This window comes from Colias croceus, chromosome 21 (genome assembly GCF_905220415.1).
Source record: "Colias croceus chromosome 21, ilColCroc2.1".
NCBI classification, from domain to species: Eukaryota; Metazoa; Arthropoda; class Insecta; order Lepidoptera; family Pieridae; genus Colias; species Colias croceus.
In genome coordinates this window covers 6,948,088-6,973,783 of record NC_059557.1, presented here as the reverse complement: position 1 = coordinate 6,973,783, position 25,696 = coordinate 6,948,088, and the positions used below count along the sequence as shown (strand labels likewise).

General features: G+C 32.5%; 1 protein-coding gene across 1 annotated transcript in view; it reads right to left on the bottom strand.

Annotated features, from left to right (window-relative positions):
- Positions 1-25,329, bottom strand: part of LOC123701253 (brain tumor protein) — a 366,899-nt gene extending 341,570 nt beyond the window's left edge. Inside the window, exon 1 of the mRNA XM_045648669.1 lies at positions 24,953-25,329. The gene's annotated coding sequence lies outside the window, so the exon portion shown is untranslated. The remainder of the gene's footprint in view (positions 1-24,952) is intronic.
- Positions 25,330-25,696: the final 367 nt, after the last annotated feature.

The following is a 25,696-nucleotide window of genomic DNA, read 5'->3' as shown; positions in this document are numbered from 1 at the left end:
CAAACATTAATTCAACTAAACTTCGTTTGTGTTATACCGTATACGTTGAAATTCTATCCTCAAAAGATATTCCTAGAAGTCAATCCTAGTCCCATGCTTTGTCAGTTGCGAACCGTAAAATTTAAGATCAAATAGAAACACCAATCAAAGGGATTGCCGAGCTCCAACTTTGACACGGGACAAATTGGCAATCGACGAAGAAATCTCTGAAATCTCTGAAACTGAGATCCGACACACTGTACCTACATTGAGGATTGAGGTATTGAGATTTGGGAGCACGTTTGCGTACTGAATTCGTATGTAACAATTGATTATGTGTAAAACTTGGTAGGTAAATAGACTGTTAATATGTTAAAACTTTAACGGATTTCAAACGCGATTTATTCTAAATGTGACAATATAATTTGGCAAAATTGTAGGTTGCTCTATTTTGTATGTAAATTTGATTTACCGAATATTTCTGGTGTTTTAAAAAGAAAGAAACTATGCCACTTTAGGAAAATAAACGAACAACAGACCAGTTAAAAAAGTAGTTATTTTTAACTGTGTTAGTCAAAAAATAAAACTCAGTATTTTATTAGACTTTCGTACATATATAGAGAATTAACATTACATGCATTCTAAGGTTCCAATCAAATTCGAATATTACTTTGAGTAAATTATAATTTTTCTGTAATAATTTGATTCGAAAGCGCTTTTAATCGAAGTATAGTTGAATAAATAATTGAATTTGCTTGAATTCACTTAGATCCACGTTATCCTAAGCCTTCACTGTTTTTCACATCCTCCATACTATATCGTTCCTTGCATGGCTTTCACGATTCTAACGGAGCATTTACATCAAACGAACATAGAGCAAGAGCATTATTTCTTGATCTTTTAGTGTAAACAAAAACTCGTATTTAGTGGCGTTCATAATTAGAACACTGCATAGAATCTTTTCGAACTAACAACAACGAAACGCTCTACGCCTGTTTACACTACCCAGGTACCTGCCCGCAGGGGCAATATTGGAACAATTTCGGTGGCATGGCCGCGGTGGTTGGATCTTAATTGCTCCTGCTTGCCTATACACATCACAGACCACAGTTAAGGAGGAAATTAAGGGTCTAATTCTAACATTGCCCCTGCAGCAGATAGCTGAGTAGCCGGTTTTAGAATGAGCATTCGCTCGTTTGATGTAAATGCACCATCACTTAGAAACGTCACCGTACCGTAAACTTGCGATCATTCGTCTTGTCAAGCGACTCCCTTGATCTGAGATTTAGCCTGACTGATGGTAACGTTCAAACCTAAGTTACGTGTTTAATTTCAGAGATTTGACGGATCGTGCTCTGAATAAATTAGTCGTTTAACTTCCAAGGTTAGGTTTGCGATTGTCGAATGTGTGCATTATGTAATGTTGGGATTAGAGTTATGTAAACGTTTGTGTTATATAAACTATGGTTTAATCCAATGAATGTGTTCGTAATAAGCTGTTTGACTCATAGTTCATAGAAATAATGTAGATAATTATCAATAATTATTATTTAAAAGCGTAGATATCTAAATGTTAAATGTGTAAAATATGCGAGTGACAATGTCATTCAGCAAGTGGTGAAACTGAAACTAAATTGTCCTAACTAACAAATTCTTTAACCTAAATTTAACAAATCTTAGCTAATAGTAATTTTACAGAGCGGCAATTCATAGCCATTATTTCGGTGGCTAGAAGTGATTATAAATAAATATTACGTAACGAAGAAACTCACATCAGATATATCTAGAAATCAATAAAAATCTCTCATACAATTTACTATGAAGGAGCGAACCAATACAATATATACAGAATGAGCAATACAATATATACAGAATGAGCAATACAATATATACAGAATGAGCAATACAATATATACAGTACGAGCAATACAATATATACAGGATGCTCCACAAAGCAAGCAACTAATCTATTAGCAGTAGTATCCTCACAAAGCATTAGCCGTCTAATAGAAACCCGTTATTTCTGATTTATGGTCTGACAGACGGCTATTTATCAAAACGTTAAATTTTCTAATATAAAGGATTTTCGCGCCATTCAAGACGCGTTAACAATTTTTATTGTTCAGCGATCGTTAGGATTAACTGGATTATGTTTAATTTTTCGATTATTGTAATGGTAGGGGTGATTTATTTATAACCGTTTTGTAGTTTTATTAATGATAAATAAATTTTCTAATAAATAATAAAAATAGGTAGATTGAACTTAGCGATGATTATGTCTTTAATTGAAATGTATATTTGTTTGATAGGCTCTATCTCAAACAGTTTAGTGAATTTAGCTTAATCGTTGCCGTAAAAATCATTTATTTAGATTTTTAACATCAATGGATAATATTATCTATAATGAATTATAAAGTTTTCAAAGAGTAATTTTATTCGCATAACACACTTTTGTTCACTTCATCTGAAACAATGTTATTTTAATTCTATTATAACGAAAAACAAAATAATCACATAATTACGCCCTAACTATACCCTGCTAAATTCAATTACCACCTCTTAAAAAACTGACATCAAAGAAACATAATACTATATCATCAACTAAAAGAACTTTCGAGATAAAGTAAATACCCCGGATTCGCAAAAAAGATGGCGTCGTAGAATTAATTCAATTGTCAAGATGACATATGATGATCTGTGGACGTTACATCTGTGTTGGAATGGCGCCAAAAGTTGTTTGACCCAACATTTGATCTTTATTTGACGAAACACGACATTTGATAATGTGAAAGTATTTTGTTAATATGCTTTTTCAATGGGTGTTCTAGAACACATATTTGGTGGTTAAGGAAATATACTATCATATTACATGTAATCTCATAGTAAAGAGAGGAAAGATTTAGGCGCGTTGAGAGTAAAATTTCAAGGTCGCGTCATGGCAATACTATCACGTCATGGAGGTGACGATTTTGGCGTCTTTGAATCTTGCCAAAGAAGTTTCACTTCTGAGACGTGTGCTCGGCACAGGTTTGTGTCAAGAACTCAAAAAATACTCGGCTCGTTTGAATAATTATTTATTTTTTGCTTAAATTATATCACGAAAAACGTCTATAATTGTTAAGTAATGTTTAACTTTCTTTTGACACCGAATAACACAGAGAATCTACTCAATTAAATTAAAAGTTATCATAATAAACCTAAAACGGTATCACAGTTCTTCAAGAAATTGAATCCGCCAATCGTCATTAGACAATTTAATAACGTCGCAAATTACGCGGCTCAAGTGTTCCCGAAGCTTCTAGATTTTTCTCGAACGATCACCGAGATTTATTACGCACGTTTGTCTTGCGAGTTACTAAATTAAGGGCGAAAAATCCTTACTTTTTTTCCTCACCTTCAACTTTAAATCTCGGAGTGACAAATTATCTCTTGAGGATTTGTTAATTCGAACGGATCATTTTTATCTGTTAAAGTATTATGTCCATTTTGTAATGTTGAGATGTTAAGGGGTGTTTGTTTCAATTAAGTAACAAATTATCAATATAATTAAGTAACAAAGCCTCTGATCAATTTACTTTTTTGTTTGTTTATACCTTAGTGATAAGTAAATTAGAACATATCAAAACAAAAAAAAATCCTGGTACTGGAATTCCAGACTAACAAAAAATATTGTAAATAATATTGTCACTATCATATTTACAAATTCCTTTTATTATGCAAAAAAGAACCTTCTCCAATAAATTGAGAGAAAATGGCAATTACCCTACATACAAATATTTGTTCAAATATATTATAATCATTTTTGTATACAAAAAGCCCTACCTTACCACCAAAATTGTTCCAATATTATATTCACATATTACAGGCAACCCTCGCACTTTAGATCATGAAGACTCAACCTTTCCAACAAGAAATCTTGGACAGATTATAAACTCGCTAAAGCCTCTTAATTTATTCCAGGAAATGACGTCATAAACTGACATACACAAATATCCCGCAAGTAAAAGCTTTTGTCCCGAGATTAAAACTAAATTTACAGACTAAGACCCGCCCGCAAAAGTTTTGATGAAAAACTACTAGCCTAATTAAAAATAATCTAACTATCATCCGCGTCTAATGCAAACTTAATTTTATTGTTTTTTCTTGACTTTGTTGTTTTAAACTTTATTTATTTGTTGTTGTTTTCATCATATTCAACATAAATCTATAATATAAAAATGAGTCCCAAAATGTGTTGGTAAGCGCATAACTTGAGAACGGCTGAACCGATTTCGTTAATTCTTTTTTTATTATATTCCTTGAAGTACGAGGATGGTTCTTATGTAGAGAAAACGTAAATATGTACCACGGGCGAAGCCGGGGCGGACTGTTAGTTTATAATAAATAGAAAAAATGTTGTTTAACGGTGCATTTAAACGCAATGAACATAGAGCTAGAGCTAGATCAATTTGCTTTATCTCTTTCTAACATTTTCACATCCGAGCCGCTTAACATATTTCCATAAATTTTGATACAGAGATCGAAAGAAAAATATAAAGAACGATCATAAAATCTAACGCCACGCGAAAACAAACCTTAACACATTGAAATAGGAGATAAAATAGCCACAACACGAGCGAGTAAAACAATTTCGCCTAGACATAGTTATGAGAGATATGGACGCAAGTTAGTTATCAAGTTAACATAAGGGTTCACTCAATATGAAGGCAGTAATAGGCCTCCACAATACATGAGGGACGGGTACTGAAGTACCGAAGTGTGATAAGCCAAAGTCGGCGGGTTGTGGTGCAAAGTAGAGGACTAAGCGAGTAGTATGTATACTCTATAGTCTATATATACCTACTAATATTATGAAGCTGAGCGTTTCTATGTATGTTGAATGCGCAAATCTAAACAACTAATGGTTCGAATTGAAAATTTACCAATGACAGATTTTACAACAGCGAAAAAACTATTCCTTTTGAGAGCTTACATTGCGTGCGCTGCTAAATATACGTAAATGAAACCACGGGGAAAACGTTTTTCTGAATAAATAACATATTTTTTATTAGCTTCAAAATCTCAAACAGAATACATAATATTATAATATTTCCCTTTGAATGGTTAATAAGTGAATAATATTTTAATAAATCGCTGTAAGCTTATGAATTGCGACATGCGGATGCGTAATAAGCGATTCTCGGAACTGGGCTGATAACGAGTTCGCTAACAACGCAAAGTTTCTGGATAACGTTATAAATGTTAATATAAACGCGCTTTCCTTATTTTTCATGAATAACTGATGCATCAATTCTATTGTCTTTTAAATATTTTCGAAACAGTCTAATTTATGTTAAGACCAAAATAAATTATAACATAAACATATTTCTAATAAATTAAATCGAAAATCATTTTTGAAACAAAATTCTTTTATTATTTTACTAGCTTACCGCCCGTGGCTTCGTCCGCTTTGTCTGAAACCTAATTAATTATATACTTAAACCTTCCTCTTGAAAAACTCTATCTATTAAAAAAACCGCATCAAAATCCGTTGCGTAGTTTTAAAGATTTAAGCATACAAAGGGACATAGGGACATAAGGACAGAGAAAGCGACTTTGTTTTATACTATGTAGTGATGTCCTACTTACGACGAATTTACATATTAATATTATCTTTGAAAATAATAAAATATCAACACACTCCATACATATATTCATTGTTTAATTTTATTTCAACTTATAAAGATCTCTATCCTCTTTAAGACCTAAATGTTAGAGCAAGTTTACATTTATCCCTTTTCCAATAGCGACATGTAACGTCTCAAAAATACCATAGAATTCTTAACAAAACATTCCTTACATTTACCATAAATTATCTGCTTAAATTCCCTTTACTATATAATTACGTTACGCAAGGGGTGATACGACTTCAATATAAATGTTCTGTGGCTGCGTGAAAAATGATAAGAGTCAAATTCGTTTGTTTTACGTAATATCTTCACTTTCATTTGCGGGGATTCTGTTTTCATTGACATTCAGCAACATTCTTATACATCATTCCTAAGCAACATTCGTATTTGTTTATTTTACATTTATTCTTTCTGCATTGTTAAGTGTTCGTTTCTTTTAAAACTAGACTGAAAAGTCTCTATCTCACATCTATTCTAACGAATCTCACTCTTATATTTTACTAGCTGCTGCGCGCGGTTTCACCCCCGTGGCTTCACTCCTGTTGGTCGTAGCGAGATGATATATAGCCTTCCTCGATAAATGAGCTATCTAACACCGAAAGAATTTTTCAAATCGGACCAGTAGTTCCCGAGATTAACGTGTTCAAACAAACAAACAAACAATCAAACAAACAAACTCTTCAGCTTCATAATATTAGTATAGATTGATAAATCATGAGCAGATTAATAGTAGCTAAATAGATACTATTTACTATCATACTGATGTAAGGAAATAAGCAATAATATAAATAAAACGACAAAGCAAAACTTAAAATTGTATTCATATATTCTCAACATCATAAAAACTCAATTTGCTACGAAGTCGCAGCGAAACAGGTAAATCAAAATGGCCACTAAATAGAATATCTGCAACTAAATTTGTAGAACATCCAATTGGAATAAATTAACTGGACTGCAAACTAATGAAGAACGTTTCGTTAAAATATAGACTCACCTGCAACTTAAACTGAAATTGGAAATGCAGCGAAAATTTCAGAAACTCTAATAAGACTGTAATTACAATCTTGTTAAGACTTGTTTTTTGCGTAGTGAATACATAGGAAATGTTGTTTTTAGTTTATTTTGTGTTTTCTAATTAACATTAGCAAGGGTCTAACATGTGTCTTAAGTATTTGATACTTTCGATTTAATAGTAAATTAAGAAAATATAGGTTAGTTCATAAAATGCATGTTTGAGACATTACGCCAAACTCTAATGGTTTATCCCAACATATATAAATATATATTACACACAGATACATATGCTAACCGTCTAATTTGCATACAAATAGTGACCTACAGGCTTATATAAGAAAAAAATAAACAATGACTACTCAATATGTCACCAATTGGCACGCGCATATTATATCATTGAAGGCTAAATAATAAACATTCAAGCATCAATCATTTATAATTATATTATATTGTACAATTTCCTCCGTTTACAAACGACATCCGTTTATATGCTGAGGATTTACTTTTTCCACAAAAAGACGGTTGCGAGCAGAATATTTCTATTTCTATGTAGTTAAATAAACCTAGCCTAACCCACCCCCTTATCCAAGTCAAAAATTGCTGATTTCGAATTGTCGACATATTACAAAATGCCGAGCGTTTGTAAACGGCGAAATAATATAATTTACCTGCGACATATTACCTTAATAAATGCCCAAAATATTTATCGATACAGCCCAACACTATTGCACAAGAGTCGATAGAATTATGCCACTCGAGTCGAAAACAATTTAACAAAACCAAACAATGCTTCCAAAACAATGGATATAACAATATACAATCGTATGATCATGAATTCAGGTAGGTTACTGGGTAAGGCAGGCTTAGATAAAGCGTTACATAAATGAAAGCCTACTTTGGTAAATTGCAAGTCTGAGACCTAGTGATGTGCGTTCTATCGAACTGTGATCGATGAAATTTTTTGTTGCGATTTTATTTTTCACATTCAAATACACTTGAGAGATATTTCTCAGTTTAAATTGCTTCTATAATAAAAAAATATATAAATTATTTTTCTGAATTTAACGAAGAACGTATTAAACGGAGGGAATTGAGAATTATCTTAATCTGTAAAACTATTAAAGTTCAAAGACAAGCACGATGTTCATTGCCTACAACATAATTTTATCATATTTCATTACAAAGAATTACAAGAATGAAATATTATGAGTGATATAAATTGCAATTTGCAATACATAATAAAATTATATTAATTAATGTCGATTGAATAAATGACTCGATCATGACCGCAACGCAATAAAACAACGCTATTGTATAGTTTCATGGCTTCTATGAAACATTAAATTTATAATTATAGTTATTTGATAACAATAACATTTTTAAGACGTAAGGAACATTTAATTATGGGGGTGTATTTAATTTACTCGATATTTAATAAAGCGTAACTTCATATTTCATATACACAAAAGCGAAAGAATCCATTATAAGCTCCTTAAAAAAGCAAATTTATTGAAATCCATATTATATAGGTAATAATTATGTGTTCAAATAAGTTCATAATAATTAAAAATTAAAAATTATTATGAACTTTATGCTATACTTTATGCTTTATGATTAAGCTAATTTATTTCATATTTTGTACACTATCACATTTTTAATGTTGGACTCGCCGAAACTTTTATCGATATGTATTCCGTACATCCCTAAAGAGTTATATAAGGTAATGGGCAAACATCCCAACTGTACTGTATCAATCATTCAGTGCGACTACTGCCTTTCGCTAACAGGCGTTTACCGTAGCTCGTTTGTTTAGTCTAGGAATTCATTGAGATAGCTATGGCTAGTGATGTATTCATCTGACCTTTATCGATAAATTACATTTAAATGCTGCTTAATTCACGACTTTACGTGGTTAACTGTAAATTTGTATGAATGGACTAAACAAAATAAAATATTTAAATTTTTCCTGCTTTTATTTGGGACTGAATCTGATGGAGCTATTATTGATAATGTTTACAGTTTTTACCCTTTAAAAACCTTTTATCTCATCTTTCGACAGCAATATAACAACAACAAAACAATGTATTTTTCGCAAAAACTACGAATTAAACAAATAAAATAAAATATATTCTCTTATTCATAAACTCAACAAAAACAATAAACACAAATTCTCAATATAAATTGTCACATTCACTTGTACCAAATCTACTCTTTTACAAATTGACTTTTTTCACCAAAGAATTTCATTATATACGTATCTATATGAATGAATACAATATAAAGGCCCCACCACATCGGTAAATGAGTTAAAAATTTTATCTTTCATGCGGCGGGTCAGCCTTGTGATCTAATAACGCAGAAACATTGAAAGCCCAGTCCTGTGGGAACGTAATTATATTACTATTGGAGACGTGCGATTGAGTGCAGGGCCGTACTTTGGGGCCTCTAAGTATTAGAGGCCCCGCTGTTTATGTGTATAATTTATGTATTCTGTCTTATGGAAATGGGTTGGTGGCAATGTAGAGCAGATTTAGTTTACAAATTTTCTTTATAAGCAATTTGGGGCTTCTAGATCGTATTTTAGGGCCCTGATTTTTAATAATTTTGAAAAATAAGTATCTTTTGTTATATAGAATTGGATTGACGGTAGTGAGCAGTTTCAGTTAGTGATTTGGCGTCATTGTAGAGCAAATTTGGTGCTACTTTCGGATAAAGTTCTGTATCTACTTCTGAACTTTATGTTTAGTAGATCGAAAGAAAAGTCCTCATGGCACTTAAATGCATATATGATTCAATTATTTATGAAGGCTAAGTTTTTTTAAATCCTTATTTTTTAATTTAAGGTGTATAGGCCCTGGTAGACATTTCAAGAACAATAATTTGAAAATAATTTATTTAATTCTTTTCTATTGGATTTTTTAATGTATATTGCATGTATTTTCAATTTAGGTGCAGGATTATATACATATATAATCCTATTTATATGTATGTATATCCTGATATTTATTTACTAGTACATACCGGTAAATAAATATCTAAAATTATGTTAAAGGTTCTTTAAAGTCTGAACAGATACAATATTAATTTTTTAATTTAATTTCCTCTAACTATACGACCAAAGCATACCTTACGTCACTATTGTATAAAAGAGTGCAAGTATGACATTATAGCCGTTTGGCAGAAACGATATCAATTCAATTATACTGCATAAGTGTATTACGGTCGGTCCATATCAATTTGCGATATTCACTGGTCTTGAAACGTGGATTGGCGAGCTTAATCTAATTATTTGACTTTTGATGTGTCATTTTTAAATCTTTTAGCGCTTTTTGACTGATGTGAGGATTGGTTAACGCAGTTAAAGAGTGGATATTGGAATTAAAGGAACAATTAGGCTAAAAATCGTCACCTGATTTAAAAAAAATCCTGTTATGTCAAGAGATGAAAAATTACATATCAATTCGGCTTAGATTTTAGCGAAAAAATATATATTTCCTTTCTGTAAAAATATATAATAAATAATATATAACAGAAAGGATTCTGTAATATTGGTATAAATTATAAATCTATAATACAAAAAAGAGTTGTATTCCGAGCAGACGTGTCAGAAGTGAAACTTCTTTAACAAGATTTAAAGATACCAAAATCGTCGCCTTACTCCATGACGAGACGTCATGACCCGAACTCGAAATTTTACTCTCAACGTTCCTAAAGAAGTTTTACATCAAAAAGTTAAAAAAAAAGTTACATTAACCCCAAAAATGTCACCAAACTAAAAACCATCTGGAGTCATACATCACGGCTGAACACGGCTTGCCAAATCTTCACACCCTGATGAACCGGCGACCCTGGCTGCTCTCCAAATCACCTATCTCCACTTTATAGCTCTTTATTTCAACTGGCGACTTATCGTGATATGTTATACTGGTTTGGAAATATGGAACATGTTTTGATAGTGCAAAACGACAATTCGGTAGCTGTAGTTAAGATTTCTAAGCTTGCTGTCGTAAATATGTCCTATGTCTAGTAATATAATATCTTTCTGCAGCCTGTGCAAGATTTTTCAAAATGAATCAAGATGTCAAGAAAACTAAAAAATCTTTAAAATAGTACAGATTCATCTGTATGTTATTAGTAATCTATTGCCAGCCAGGCCGTGACTTTTTCTTTGGAAGATTACAGTATTTTCATCAGTTATTTTCCTCTCTAAATGTAGATACATTAGCTATCTATTGTTATAATAGTGTACTAAAAATATATAGTCCTATTCATAGCAGAGTATGTACAAATTGCCGACATTGTCGTAGAAAAGAACGCTGCCCAGAAAAAAGGTAATATCGGTTCTACTATTAATATCAATTATCACTATTTACAGGTAGGTAGATACAGAAGTAAAACATGAATCCATATCATAAGCCTTTCATCGTCTCATCCAAAATATTAACTAATCTTGTTCAACCCTACAAATTTAATCAATTCATTAAAGAGACAAGCGAAATTTTTTCAGTATTTTCCCGCCAACCAATTTAGTCCGTATCACATCGGCCACATAAATTTATAATCTATGCCACTAACAAAACCCAATTCTGGTAAAAACAGCGAAATTTCCACGAGCACTGCGAACAAGCTCTATCGAGATTAACTAACGTGAAATAAAGATAACGCATTCAATAAATTTCAACCAAAAACTTTTGCCAAATCTGATATAGCGGCTACACTGTGCTCACGTAATTTCAACCTTATACTTATGGGCAAAGAATTCATTATAAGCAGATTAATTGGACCCCGAAAAAGCTGAAAGAGCTGAATATTTTTCTTTAATTAACTGAACGTTGGTATTATGCTTGCAATTTATTGGATCATATTATATTCCAATTTCTGATGCTATCTAATTAAGTATCTTGGTTTCAGCACACAAATTATTATTAAGAGATATCAAAATTTATACAACGAAGTAGAAAAAAATTTATGACTTTTAAATAAGTACTTTTGTTGGGTTCGTCAACTCAGAACCCATTTAATGGTATATAAAACAATTACAAACGATTGTCATAACTGGCTATAAGTCAATGAAATTACAATAATTAGCGTAACTAATTAACATTAAAAATATCTCAACTAATTAGTTATAAACAATCTGAACGTCTTACATATACAGTATACTACACCTTGTTTAAAACGGCATACAATTTTCAAACTCAAATTGGAACATTGGAACGTAACTTTAAAAGGGTTATGTTTACGAAGACTCCGCCCGCAGTCACGCAGGTAACATATGCTGTTTAACATTTTCCCGCTAACTTTTGTTTATTTATCAAACTTTACGTTCAGAAACTCTGCAGTCGTGTTTTATCTGAAATATTTTCATATACGGCACGAATTTTAAAGTCGATCAAATATGTACAAGGTGGAGTTTGTTAAGAATGTTTCGCAGTTTATTAGAGCTGGGTTTTAATATATGATTTTATTATAACGTAGTTTCAATTTTCCTGAAATTTATACGAAAACTGGCTTTCCACCCGCGGCTTCACCCGCGGAGGTAAAGAAAAACCCGCATAGTTCCCGTTACCGTGGGATTTCCGAGATAAAACCTATTACTATTTCCCGGGGTAAAAAGTAGCCTATGTCCTTTCTCGGGTATCAAAATATCTCTATACCAAATTTCATGCAATTTGGTTCAGTGGTTTAGGCGTGATTGAGTAATAGACAGACAGACAGAGTTACTTTCGCATTAATAATATTAGTATGGATGTATTAAACTTGTCCTGATTTAATACATCTACTCTAGCATATTCACACACACACATACATGTACATGTCATGTACATTGTACACTCAGCTGTCACCCACATGTAAATACAGTGAAACCTGGTTAAGTGAGACATCAAGGGACCTGCAATGTCGTTTCACTTATAGAGGTATTCCACTTACCCAGTGTCTCAGATATACAGGTATAAATAAATATCTGTCTCATTTGCAGAGGGTTCCATTAATAGAGGTGAGAATACAGGTTATTTCAGTTATACAGGTGCGATCATTAAATAAAATACGTGGTAGGGTAGAGAATAAGAATGAGTAAACAAACAATGTTATCTCAGTTACAGAGGTTTATGCATATAAAATTTACTCGCTGTCTCAGTTATAGAGGTAACTATGATGATAAATCGAAAGAACAAATCCCAGATATAGAGGTTTACCTCGTCCCACTAACAGAGGTAATTCAGTGCCAAAGTGTCGGGACCTCAGCATGAGTTCCAGTTATGGAGGTTTCTCACTTATCCAGGTCCCACTTAACCAAGTTTCACTGTAATTTGATATTTCACAAAAAAACTAATTCAAAACCCACTCTATTACTATGTATATTTACCTTAAAAGTTGAATTGATATAATAAATGATAATATTGACATGATTTTAAAAGAGCAACACTATGCAGTTTCTTGCCGGTTATTCTCCATAGATACTGCTTTCCGAATCGGTGGTAAATGTTAAAAATACTTATGTAATGACGAATCGAAAGTGCTACTAAATAGTAGTCTACTTGAATAAGTAAGTGTTTGAGTTTGAGTTTGAATTTAGAGTCTAGATTTGAACCTACATCCCTTGACCTCTCAACTATTATTCACTGGTACGCACTTATCATTTAACCGCAAGTGCTAATTACTGTCATAATTGTAATACAAACACGTATAATTAAATTTATTAGCGCAGCTGTTAACGTTAAACAAACATATCGAAAACTGATGATAATTGATAAATACAGCTAATACGATTATTTAGGAATGACAGTTATTGAAGTTGAATTATTTGGAAAACATTTTGTTGATATTTAACTCTTGTTTTCATTAGCATCAGCCGATGATTGTTTAGTTTATTTATTTGCTATTCCATACTACACTACTATCAACTATCACTATCACCGTTCATGATTTGGCATAGATTCGTTCATACGTTCTGGTATGATAAGATTTGTAACATAAGTACACTAAAATCTTTCATCATTACTATGATGAAAGATTTTAGTACTTCTGTAAACCCACGGTGTTCGTGGTTTGCTTGTGACTGTAAAATGCTCAAAATGGTTGGATTTTTTGCATACATTGAATATGTAGCGGGTGGGGTACAGCTTGCTTATAATATTATATTCTGTTTGTTATTGTTGTATTCCAAATCTTTTAATTTAGAATTTAATTTTTCTAATGTTGTGAAAGCAGTGCAGCAATTTTTTGAAGTGAAATTTGTATAGGCGCGTTGAGTAAAGTTTTCAAGGTCGCGTCACGTCATGGAGTTTGGCTTGCCAAATAAGTTTCACTTCTGAAAAGCGTGCTCGGCATACACGCTCTTTTTTATAAATATATAATCTATAGGTATGAATATAAGCTACTTTTTACCGCGCTATCCAAAATGCTCCAGCTTATTTATGCATCCAAAATAATATAATTAATCATATTATCTATGTGGTACTTTATAGACATAATTCTATTGAAATACTCCAGTAATTCTTATCTAACCTATATTACTAATTTGTTCTATCTAGAATGTTCCAGAAGCTAGACTTATCGGAGCCTATTAAAATTCACGAGCAGTTGGTAATGTCAAGTTCGCAGTTTGGAGATTATTGGCTTTGCAATATTTCTTGGAGTATTTGGATGAATCTTTACGTAATAGTATGAGATGTAATCGATCGTTTTCTATAGAGAATAGAGATATAAATATAATATGGTAAAAGCAATTGTTAGCAATTTTATAAGTCTAAATGTAATGTTTTTATCTCTGACTCTACCAAATAGCTTATTATTTAGTGTGGATTGTGGTAATCTTCTACACAATATAAGGGAAGAATTTATTTGACTATGTGCTTGTTTCAAAATAAATAAAAAGCAATCAAGTAAGTGTTGTCCTCTATTATGAGATTTCATCAAAAATATCACGATTTAATTATACACAGATAGACATACATTACTAGGCTTAATGACGTCATTCAATATGGCCATAGCTATTAGCTACAGCTTAATATAGTCGGGAAGAAAATGAAATGATTTAAACTAAAAAAACCACGTGTGGCACTCGGGGACTGCCGCGGTAAAGCTATTGCATGCTATGCCTTCAAGCTACACCTCCGCCCGTCGGAGTGGGGAGCGTGAGGTTTTTTCGTTACGGAATCTCTCGATTCGGTCCCCGCGCTCAAGGCCCGCGATAGAAGCTATGCAATAGCTTAATAGTAAATGAATAATTTCAGTGTAAACATTACTCCTGACTCGCATCAGCTATGCCCGGTCTAATTCAGTGTCGTGAAAATCTTGATAGTTCGACATCTATATTTCAAATCATTATTGGTAGCATATATTTTAGATTTATTATTATTTAAAACCAATTGTAAGTAAGTGGGTTTTGCATGTAGTGTTTTACCTATTGGCTGACCGGTTGGCTTGGTTGGTAGTGGCCCTGCCAGAGGTCGTGAGTTCGATTCCCACCCGGAGCAAATATTCGTGTGATGAACATAGATGTTTGCTCTGTGTCTGAGTGTTAATTATCTATATAAGTATTTATTTAAAATTACATTTGTATGTTTATCAGCCATCTGGTTTCCATAACACAAGCGAAAGCTTAGTATGGGATCAGATCGGCCCGTGAGTGAACAAAAAAAACCTGTAGTTAATTATTATATCGTAATTTACCAATGCTTATATATTATTAATTTAACTATGTCTATGTATCACAAACATTACCTTTTTTTAAGCTATTGCATAGCTTCTATCGCGGGCCTTGAGCGCGGGGACCGAATCGAGAAATTCCGTAACGAAAAACCTCACGCTCCCCACTCCGACGGGCGGACGTGTGGCTTGAAGGCATAGCATGCAATAGCTTTGCCGCGGCAGTCCCCGAGTGCCACACGTCGTTTTTAAGAATTATTTATATTAAAACATAAATTTATTCTCAACAGTATTAATAACTAATTGACTTCTGCACACAACTGTACATAATTCCAATATTACGATACGCAACGTCGTAATATACTATTAGTGTTTCGAAACATCGGCTTTGTACTTAATCTAACGTTAATTACGCAGTTACTGTGATGGAAGTACAGTCAACAACAGAATGTGTTTGACCTTATTATTGTAGGCTAGATTTAAGCTGCGATATCTAGATAAACCTACTTTTTTTATTAAAAAAATATAAGTACTGAAAACATATAGAGGAGATAATGTGTGTTTGTTGGAAATAAATGCTCTGAAATGGATGAGTGATTTGAATTTTCTTTTTTTTTTTTTCTTACATTGAATCTAGTTCTGTAATAGCACTAACCAATCAAGGAGTATTAAATTTACTTTTTTATACATCGCAACGACCATGTTCTATTATTGCTTGTGAAGTATTAAACAGATTAACGTTATCCATTTACAATTACTGGAGTCTAATTAAGTTTATATTATACTAGTGGTCCGCCCCGGCTTCGCCCGTGGTACATATTTCGCAATAAAAGGTAGCCTATGTCCTTTCTCGGGTATCAAAATATCTCAATACCAAATTACTCTCAATTCATGCAAATTGGTTCAGTAGTTTAGGCGTGATTGAGTAACAGACAGACAGACAGAGTTACTTTCGCATTTATAATATTAGTATGGATTTACTGGCCGACATATCAACGCAAAACTGAAATCATTATTATCTAGGACAATGGGCTTGAAATTTTGGAACATGCTTTGTATAGTTTAGATGAATAAAGAAGGATAATAAGGGGCTTAAGCTTGTATGAAATTTATGTTTGTAGGTATTGCAACTAAATCCTTCAAAGGTGTAGGTAACGTGAAAAAGAAGAATTAGAAGTAAGTTTCGAGAATAGAAAAATACTCCAAATATAACAATAATTTAAAGATTCAATAATATTTTGCAAAAATACAATTGTCAAGCAATCCAGGTCAAACATCTCAATTAGGCTGGTACAATGGTTGCGAAACTGCAAGATCGAGTGAAAGGTTCCGGCCTTGAGCCAACGGAAGGGCTGGCTTGATGGGTTTCCGATAGCCTGCAGATTCGTGTGTTGTTCATTTTGGCATTTTTGCATATAATGTAGTACTTCTGGGCTGTATGTAGATAAACCTTGGTGTATTGTAGGCTATATTTTTACGAATAAGCAGCAAAAGACTCTCCTATCTATACTAATATTATAAAGCGTTTGTTTATTTGAACGCGCTAATCTCAGGAACTACTGGTCCGATTTGAAAAATTCTTTCAGTGTTAGATAGCCCATTTATCGAGCAAGGCTAGGTATACATCACGCTAAGATAAAAATGAGCGGAGCAATGCGAGTGAAACCGCGGGGAACAGCTAGTTATTAATAATTTATAGTGTTCTTATTATATATTTTTTGTTTTGGTTACATTACATTCCTTATTTTAAAATATAATTTGCCGATCTCAATTTTCATATTTATCAATAATTAGTAACAACTTCGGGAAGCTTTGACTCTACAAAGAAGAGCCGGTATAAAACTGTATATATAGTGATAACTGATAACATATAGATTTGTGTAATTAATCATATCAAAATAACAACTTGTGTTATGCATAAGAAATCATAAAGAATAAACGGTTTCTTCCATGGCAAAGTGCACGATTTTGAAAACATAAAAACTAAAGTTACGCAAGTTTCATATAAAAACGTAAGGATACGTAACAAGTACATATGCGATAAGAAAATAATTAATAGCTCGTTATTTGATTATGCAACTAAACTGCGCAAGAAAAATCATTCGCTTGTAACATAATAAATGGCTGTGTTATGGGAATTATTTGTTTGATTATATAGTAGTTAAAAAACGAATAAGCATTTTCCTATGATATGAACTTGTTTTTCTGAATGAAAATTAACACGAACTTTGGAGGCTTCTTATACTATTGCTTTTGTTCTTGACCCTCTGAGCACAACTTACTTTATAAATATATTATCAGGAACATAATTATTCTGAACGTTTAATTATAATCATTTATCATTAACATCATACAGGGATAGACTTTCATATTATTTTATTAACATAATAACGAGAAATAGAGTTTAATCAGTACAGTATCAAATGATTAAATATAAACGAGAATTTCAATGATAACCCAATCCAGTATCTTCTAGTGTTACTATATAATCTATTTCACTCATAAGAAACTATATTTATACATACTAAGTTAATATTTCTAGAATATTCTAAACAAAAATATAATAACAAAGTAACGTCGCATGTACTCGTAAATACAGATAAATAGTGGAGTACCGTAAAACACAACCCACTTTTGTTATCCGTCGGTTAAAGACTGATAACTTGTATCGGGTACATGCGTTAAAGCAATGCACTAACATATTATTCACTAATCGTAGGGTTGCCACTTACAAGTTATGAAATCTTTCAGATTTATTTAATACTGTTTAATATTAGCATTTGATCTGCTAATGCGGGATAATTTACAGTACGATGAGATGAATGAAAAACATAAAACCAGAATAAAGGCAAGCAAGAAAATATACTCAATAAAGGAGTTTACTTAACACTTACGCCTACATACGCAAAAATTTAAACACTACAGCTTTCTTCAAAATTTCTTTAGGTATGAGTCACTCATTAATTCAGATAATAAAGGTCTCGTTCCAATAAACTTCCATAATTCGACTTTTATTTAATGTTTAAGAGAAACATTAAATAAAAGTCGAATTTCAATAAGCTTTAAGAATAAAAAAAAATCATGCTGATACGGTGGTCGAATTTTCGCGAATGACACAGATTCGTAACCATCCATTCGGATCCCCACATTCAAAATTTAATATTCTTTAATTTTCAAATAAAATTAAATTCTATTTAGTGACAACCCTATCCCGTGTATCGCGTCAACTTCCTGCCGACACGGTTACACAACCTTGTGCTGAATGCTTTAAGTGTTTGTTTTAATTGATTTCACTGATTGCGACCATCGATGTATAGATAACATTGTTGTGCTTGCCACCTGGTGTTGAGGCTTAAGCTATTTTACAAGCTATCAAATTTTATAGCTACAAAGATGTTGTTTTATAGCTCCAAAGCTGTTTGTGAAGGAAATAGCTCGAAAGTAGTTGGAAAGGAATCAGTTGTTCTTCATACAGTTGGGATGTGGGTTTTAATGTCACGCACATTTTTGGTCGATAGGGATAGGGTTGTCAAAATTATAAATTATTATTGATAAATTATTTATTACTTATTTGCTTCTCTGTGCTTTTTTATTTATAGGTATTCAAGAGAAAAATAGATACCTACACAAGTCTATCATACTATCCATTTTACATCAGAGTAAACATTTCAAATGTATACTCTGATGTATTTTATATAATTTCGCAAGGGGCACTATTAATTAAAAAAAATGTTGTGTGGTTTTATGAAACCACGGTAAAAGTGAAACTTTTTTTCACACTATAGACATTTAACTAAAAATTATCGTATTTGTTCGATAATTATCGTACGTAAAAGTTTGAGACGATGTAATAAAAGTTTCACTTTAAAAAAAACTTATTATTTAAATTTCAAATTTACTAACTTATTATTTTTATTCCTCTAACACATTTAATTTTATCCCAATACACATGTTTCAACATTCAATACATGCATTATTTTCTCTGTTTCCTTGATAAACTATCGTGTGATTGCACGTCTGTCGTAACCGCCGCCTACAAGCCTCGCGCCCGGCGTTACGTGGGCTATGTCCTTGCGAAATTTATGTATAATTATGTGTAATATTTTAGGTTATAAACTATCTAATTGTAAATTCATACGAGAGACTTTATTTTTCAAGTGTATTTTTATGACTTTTTAAAATGTTATAAGAAAAATAAAATAATGAAACAGCTTGTACTGATGACGATGTATATGACGATGGTATCATATATGGGTTAAAAAGTGGTCGTTTTTTTTCCTTCAAAATATAAATAAAATAAAAATCGTTGATTCGCGTATAATCTTTTATCAATAAGTATCACAGTGCACATAAAATTTGAATTAAATTATTTATATAATATAGTTATTAATATTTAAAAACTGGAATCAAGAACTATAAGCTCTAAAAATATTCGTGGTTCTTAAAAAGATAGTAGGTAATAAACTTTATGCCAAAAAGTGGCCACAAAGAAAACAGATAATTAGACAATATTCGTCCCTTGGAAGCCTCATTAAATTTGAATTAGACGAAAATCATTAGTCACAGATAATGTTCGTAGCAAGTTAAAAAGCAATTTGTGGAAATTTCTCGAAGCCAAAAGTGCTAAGTATTTAGCAAAAGGCTACAAAAGTACCTTGGAAAGTCTAGGTTTTGGCATTTGACCTCTGCTGTGAATGAAGCGTCTATGTGATTGTAGTACCGTACGTAACGTTTATTACTTATAATATATAGTTGAAGAGTTTGTTTGTTTGAACGCGCTTATCTCAAGAACTACTTATCGAATTAAAAATGTATATCTGTGTCCGGATAATTTTTTCGTGGAGGAACCGCTTCTAATAGGAGCAGCGATGAAGAATTTTGCAAAATAGCCAAAAATATAGTACAGACTATATTTATGTATAACTTACATATAAATAAAGTTATTTATTTGTCGTCTTACCTAAAAAGTAAAAAAATACATAACACTAAATAACTTCGCATCCAAAACCTACATTCCACGTAACATAGCTTAGTCCAAGCGATGAATAATATAACAAACTGCTGTTTGTCGTATGTAATCCCTCTGGGCTGGGGGACGAACAAAGCCGAATGGAACAGTTAGTGAATAACTAAAGAGATATGTAGTGACAGAATAACTCAACTATTAGTTTGTTTTTTTGCGACTTCGCTTGGATTCACGTTGTTGTGGATAATATAAACTTTTATTTCACACTTAAATATATAAAAAGTAGCCCATGTATTAACATTGTAAGTAACTTATCTATGTCTATGCTCTGTAACAAGACTGCGTAAATTAATTGACATATTTAAGGGCTTAAGACATATAGGTGATCACCAAGTCATTAAAATGGTTTACTTTGCCCTATGTAGCTCTTTGATAAATTATTGTATAACATCTTGGGGCGGTAGTGCAAAGAGTTACCTCATAGAAGTTGAGCGAGCCCAGCGCTCGATCCTCAAAGTTGGTGCTGGTCTCCCTTACCGTTTCCCTACCACCGAACTATACAAAAAGTGGGACTTGCTGACGGTTAGACAATCGTTTATACTACAAAAAATCTTAAAACAGCATTCTCAACTAGTTTTTGACAAAAACCTACAATTTAGCCAACGTCGCAAAGATAAGATATGCCCGACCTTACAATTCAAAAGTTTTCATTCACACAATTTTTTCTGCTTCATGGGACCTTTTCTTTATAACCTAATAAATAAAACGTTAAACATATATCCTAAAAATAAATATAATTGTAAATCAGCCGTAACTAATTATTTGAAAACCCTAGACTACCAACAAACTGAAAATCTTTTAAACATAAAAACTTAATGTTTATTCCGCACTGTTTATACATCTTTCTATATATGACACACACACGCACAAACGCAAAAACGCACGCATAGACGCACTCACACATACACGCAGACGCACACACAAACTAACACATTCACACACCCACACATACAAACATACATATTACACGCGCACACTAACATGCAGACAAACACTCACTACACATACACTGGTCACGTATTAATAGGTCTATATTATTTTAAGTAGAAGTAGATATTAAGTTCAGTCTATTGTTTTGTTTTTTCTCTTCTTGCCATTTGTTTATTATGTTAAGTTATAAATGTATTTAAGTAGTGTCATCCGCGAGGGGGGCTAGTGAACTGTACTACAGGTCTTTCACAGACCTATTTCAGACACTAGTCCTTCACAACGTAAATGCTACACGTTTACATATTTTGTTCTATTGTAATAGTATAAGTTGTGAAGGCAAATAAATAAAGTTTTTATTTTATTTTATTTTATTTTATGCTAAAAGCCATCAAAATGACTTTAGTTGTTTTGGTGAAAAATAATAAATAATCTGTATGTAGAGTAAGCAATGGATTTCGGATTTATAATAAACTAGCGGGCCGCCCCGGCTCCGCCCGTGGTACATAATTCGCAATAAAAGGTAGCCTATGTTCTTTCTCAGGGTCTAAAGATTGTCTGGGCCAAACTTCATCAAAATCGGTTGAGAGGTTTAAGCGGGAAAGCGTAACAGACAGACAGACAGAGTTTCTTTCGCATTTATAATATTAGTAGGGATACTAATAGGGAAGTAACTTCAAAACCATGACCAAAAGAATGAATGCAATAAAAATTACCGAATTTAAATATCGATCAATATTTTCTGAATCTGTAAATGTGGAAATTATCTCTCAAAATTATTATTTTTTGTTTTCATAATTAAGTGTGTATTAAATTTTAACTGTGTTTAAAAAATAAAGGTCTCTAAAAATCTAGAAGTCTATATTATAATATAGTCCTAAAAAGCTAAATACTTTTGAGTCAAACTCTTCGAAACTTCTTGTGATTTGAGTGTTTGTGGGCGATTGAACTTTGATAACTACTTGAAAAATAAAAGCCAATTCAGTATTTTATAATCATTTGATTCTTAACGTCTCCAGATTTTTAAGATATTGATTGAAATGTATACTCAATTTACTGTGTTTACCTTATTGCCATAAGTATCAACGAGATTGTATGCTTCATTTTTGAAAAAATATTTTTGAAGTGAAACTTCTTTATCGGGGTTGGAAAAAAATTTAGTGTAACATTTTTTCGTTACGCGTAACATTTTTCCGTTACGTGCCATCTTTTCCTTATCCCTGCCACGCGTGATTCGACGTTTTTCTGCGTTCTGTAAAGTTGCATATAGTAAATTATTTTTTGAAAAATAAGGTCATAAAGAAGTTTCTAGTACACTAGTACACGCACACATTTTTATTTATTTTTACTTTACATTAATTTACATATAACTATGTTTATACTAATATTATAAATAAGAAAGGTTTGTATATGTATATATTATGTATGTATGGTTTTCACGCATAAACTACTGAACCGATTATATTGAAATTTAGCACACATATCGAGGATAACTTGGATTAACACAAGGGATAGGTTTTTACAAATCCCACGGGAACGGGAACTATGCGGGTTTTCCTTTGAAAACACGGGCGAAGACGCGGGTGAAAAGCTAGTACTTTATAAAAATAGAAGCAAATTCCGTATTTTATAATCATTTCATAATGTGTTAAGGAAAATTCTGATATAAAAGATAAACAATTTTGACAAGGTTTTTACGCCCCGCGGTTTTATCCGCCGACGCATCGCCCACGTTTTTATATTTTAAGGATTTTTCTTATTTTCTCGGCTCAAAGTGTGATGTTTGGAACAATATAATATTCGGTAATGAGCTTATCAAATACAGAATACATTTTTTCTGAATACGATTAGTGATTAACAGAAAAATAATACATAAATCATAATCTGAATTGCTTTATATTTTATTTACATAAAGGAGTTTTAATGTGCTAATTTTTTCTTAATTTATAATAGGTATGTGCGTTTATTAGCGTGAGTTTTATGCTGCCGCTTTTGCGTAAACATTCATCCCACAAACTTATGTATCTACTTACTAGCTTTGCCCCGCAGTTTTATCCGTCTTGCTCCGCTCCTATTCCTTGCGTGATGATATGATATGACCTACCTCGATAAATGGGCTATCTAACAGTGAAATATTTTTTCAAATCGAGTGCGTGGTTTCTGAGATTAGCGCGTTGAAACAAACTCTTCAGCTTTTTAATATAAGTATAGATAACACTAGAATATTAATATATAATATCACACATTCCTCTATTATAAATTGTAATATCATTAAATACACGCCCTATAATTCTATAATAACAACGGCCCTGAACTTGATAATTTTAATTGAACATAATTAAAAATTAATGAGTACTTTGCCTCTCGACTCGAAAGGTCGTTTTGAAATTATTGTTATGTTGGAATTATGTATGCTTTTGTTGTAATTATTGTCATTGTGATTGTTTATAATTAACTGCGACTTTGTTTCCATGGAGATGAACATTCTTTGTCGTATTGTAGGTTTGAAATAAAACTCTGTTCATTGAAATAGTTGATTAGAATGTGTTTTAAAAAGTTTTTTAAGCTTTAATTGAATATCCCTTGAGCGCGGGGACCAAATCGAGAAATTCCGTAACGAAAAAACCTCACGCTCCCCACTCCGGCGGACGGAGGTGTGGCTTAAAGGCATAGCATGCAATAGCTTTACCGCGGCTGTACCCGAGTGACATACGTCGTTTTTTTATTTTAATGACTTGCAATTGCTGTTAACTTGTCAACTAGCAATATAATTTTATGAACTACAACAAGTTGTGGGTCATTAAACTCAAAATAGGTGATCTTTATATTTTGAACTAGATGAATAATATTCCCGGTTTTGAAGAATCAATCATCCCTTTAATATATTGTAATAAATTGAGGAATATTTTCTGTTGTAAATGTAAAGCCAAAGACGACTTTATAAGTTAACTTATACAAATTTATGTTTCTCTTATAAATAAAACAATAATCATCCTGGAAGTTTGAAATATTTTATTTCATTTTATGAATTAAAAACTCGTAACACGTAAGTAGCTACTAAGAATTAATTATATAAATAATTCTTAATATAAGCCCTGGTCGTATTTATTTTAACCCGGCTCTACCGTATATTAACATTTAATATTAGACTCTACTAAACAATATTCATGTCAAATTGGGTAGGTAGAGTTACACAATACCTGTAATATAGAGCTGTAGAGTGTAGAGCTGTAGAGTATAGCTACGTATTACTCGATGACCCAAAATGTAGAGACAGAAAGTTGAGGTAGGTCGCCTTTGTTTACAGAACTCTACGACCTCACAATTTTTATACCGCACATTTTAAATCAATAAAGCGTTGCGTAATTATTTTATACATTGCTTATAATTATAAACGCGAAAACATATTGAATTTCGACCGCGATTTACCTTAGCAACAGGCCTGTTATGCAGTTTTAACCATATCACGTGTGTATGTAGCGTGTCATATGGTCAGATATCCGAACCGGCCGCGGACCAGTTGTTACATTAACGAGAAATTACGTCATCGACCCGGAGCGACCAGCTGTTTATCAGTAGCGCGGAAATCGATATTCTTATCTCGTGTTTATACAACTACAAGGACAAACGAACAAACCGCCATGTACACCATACATGCCATCCTTGACACCCATCAACATCTTACCTCAAACTCGCCGGGCGATCGATAGCACACGTGTCCTCCGGCACACTTCGACCGAAAAACAAAACAAATGAAAAATAAACCAAAAAAAACACACAACAATCGTCTACAATCCCATAAACGTCACGGAACAAAGAAACGCACTAAATGTATAATATTCACGAGTTCAAGCCGGCATTTTCCCGGCGTAAATAAAACAAAAACAAACGGGGTATATGGTGAGAATGGATGTTTTGACGCGCTACTCCAGCGTCCCTGTGCTCGGAATGAATGAAAACACTATTGTTATGTGATATATCGGTTGTATTGTGGCGTAAATCGCAATATTTTCCACTGTTTACAAGCGGAATCGCATCCAACATACGCCGCCGTGGCGCGACCAATACTGAGGCCGGAATGAGTGAAAAAACACCGAGCCGACCGAGACGTCGACTAAGTTTCGAGAGGAAAACGCAACGGGAAAACAATAACTGTCCCGCTCTAACGCACTGAAATCGCAACCCGTAAATCACTTTTCCTTTTCACGGATCAGCCTCTATAGCTGCTGAATTGACTAGGTGAAGCCTATTCAGAGGTTTAAGCATCAGTAGTTAATTAGTTTAACGAAAATGTTAATTAAACTTTAACCTGAAAATGAAGTTTTCATCTGGAATTTTTAAGAAATTGCCTTTATTCTCTTTTGCTTTTATCGGTTTTGTGCCTTTGAGTGATAAAATTGAAAGTTACCTTTACTTTATCTGAAAGTCG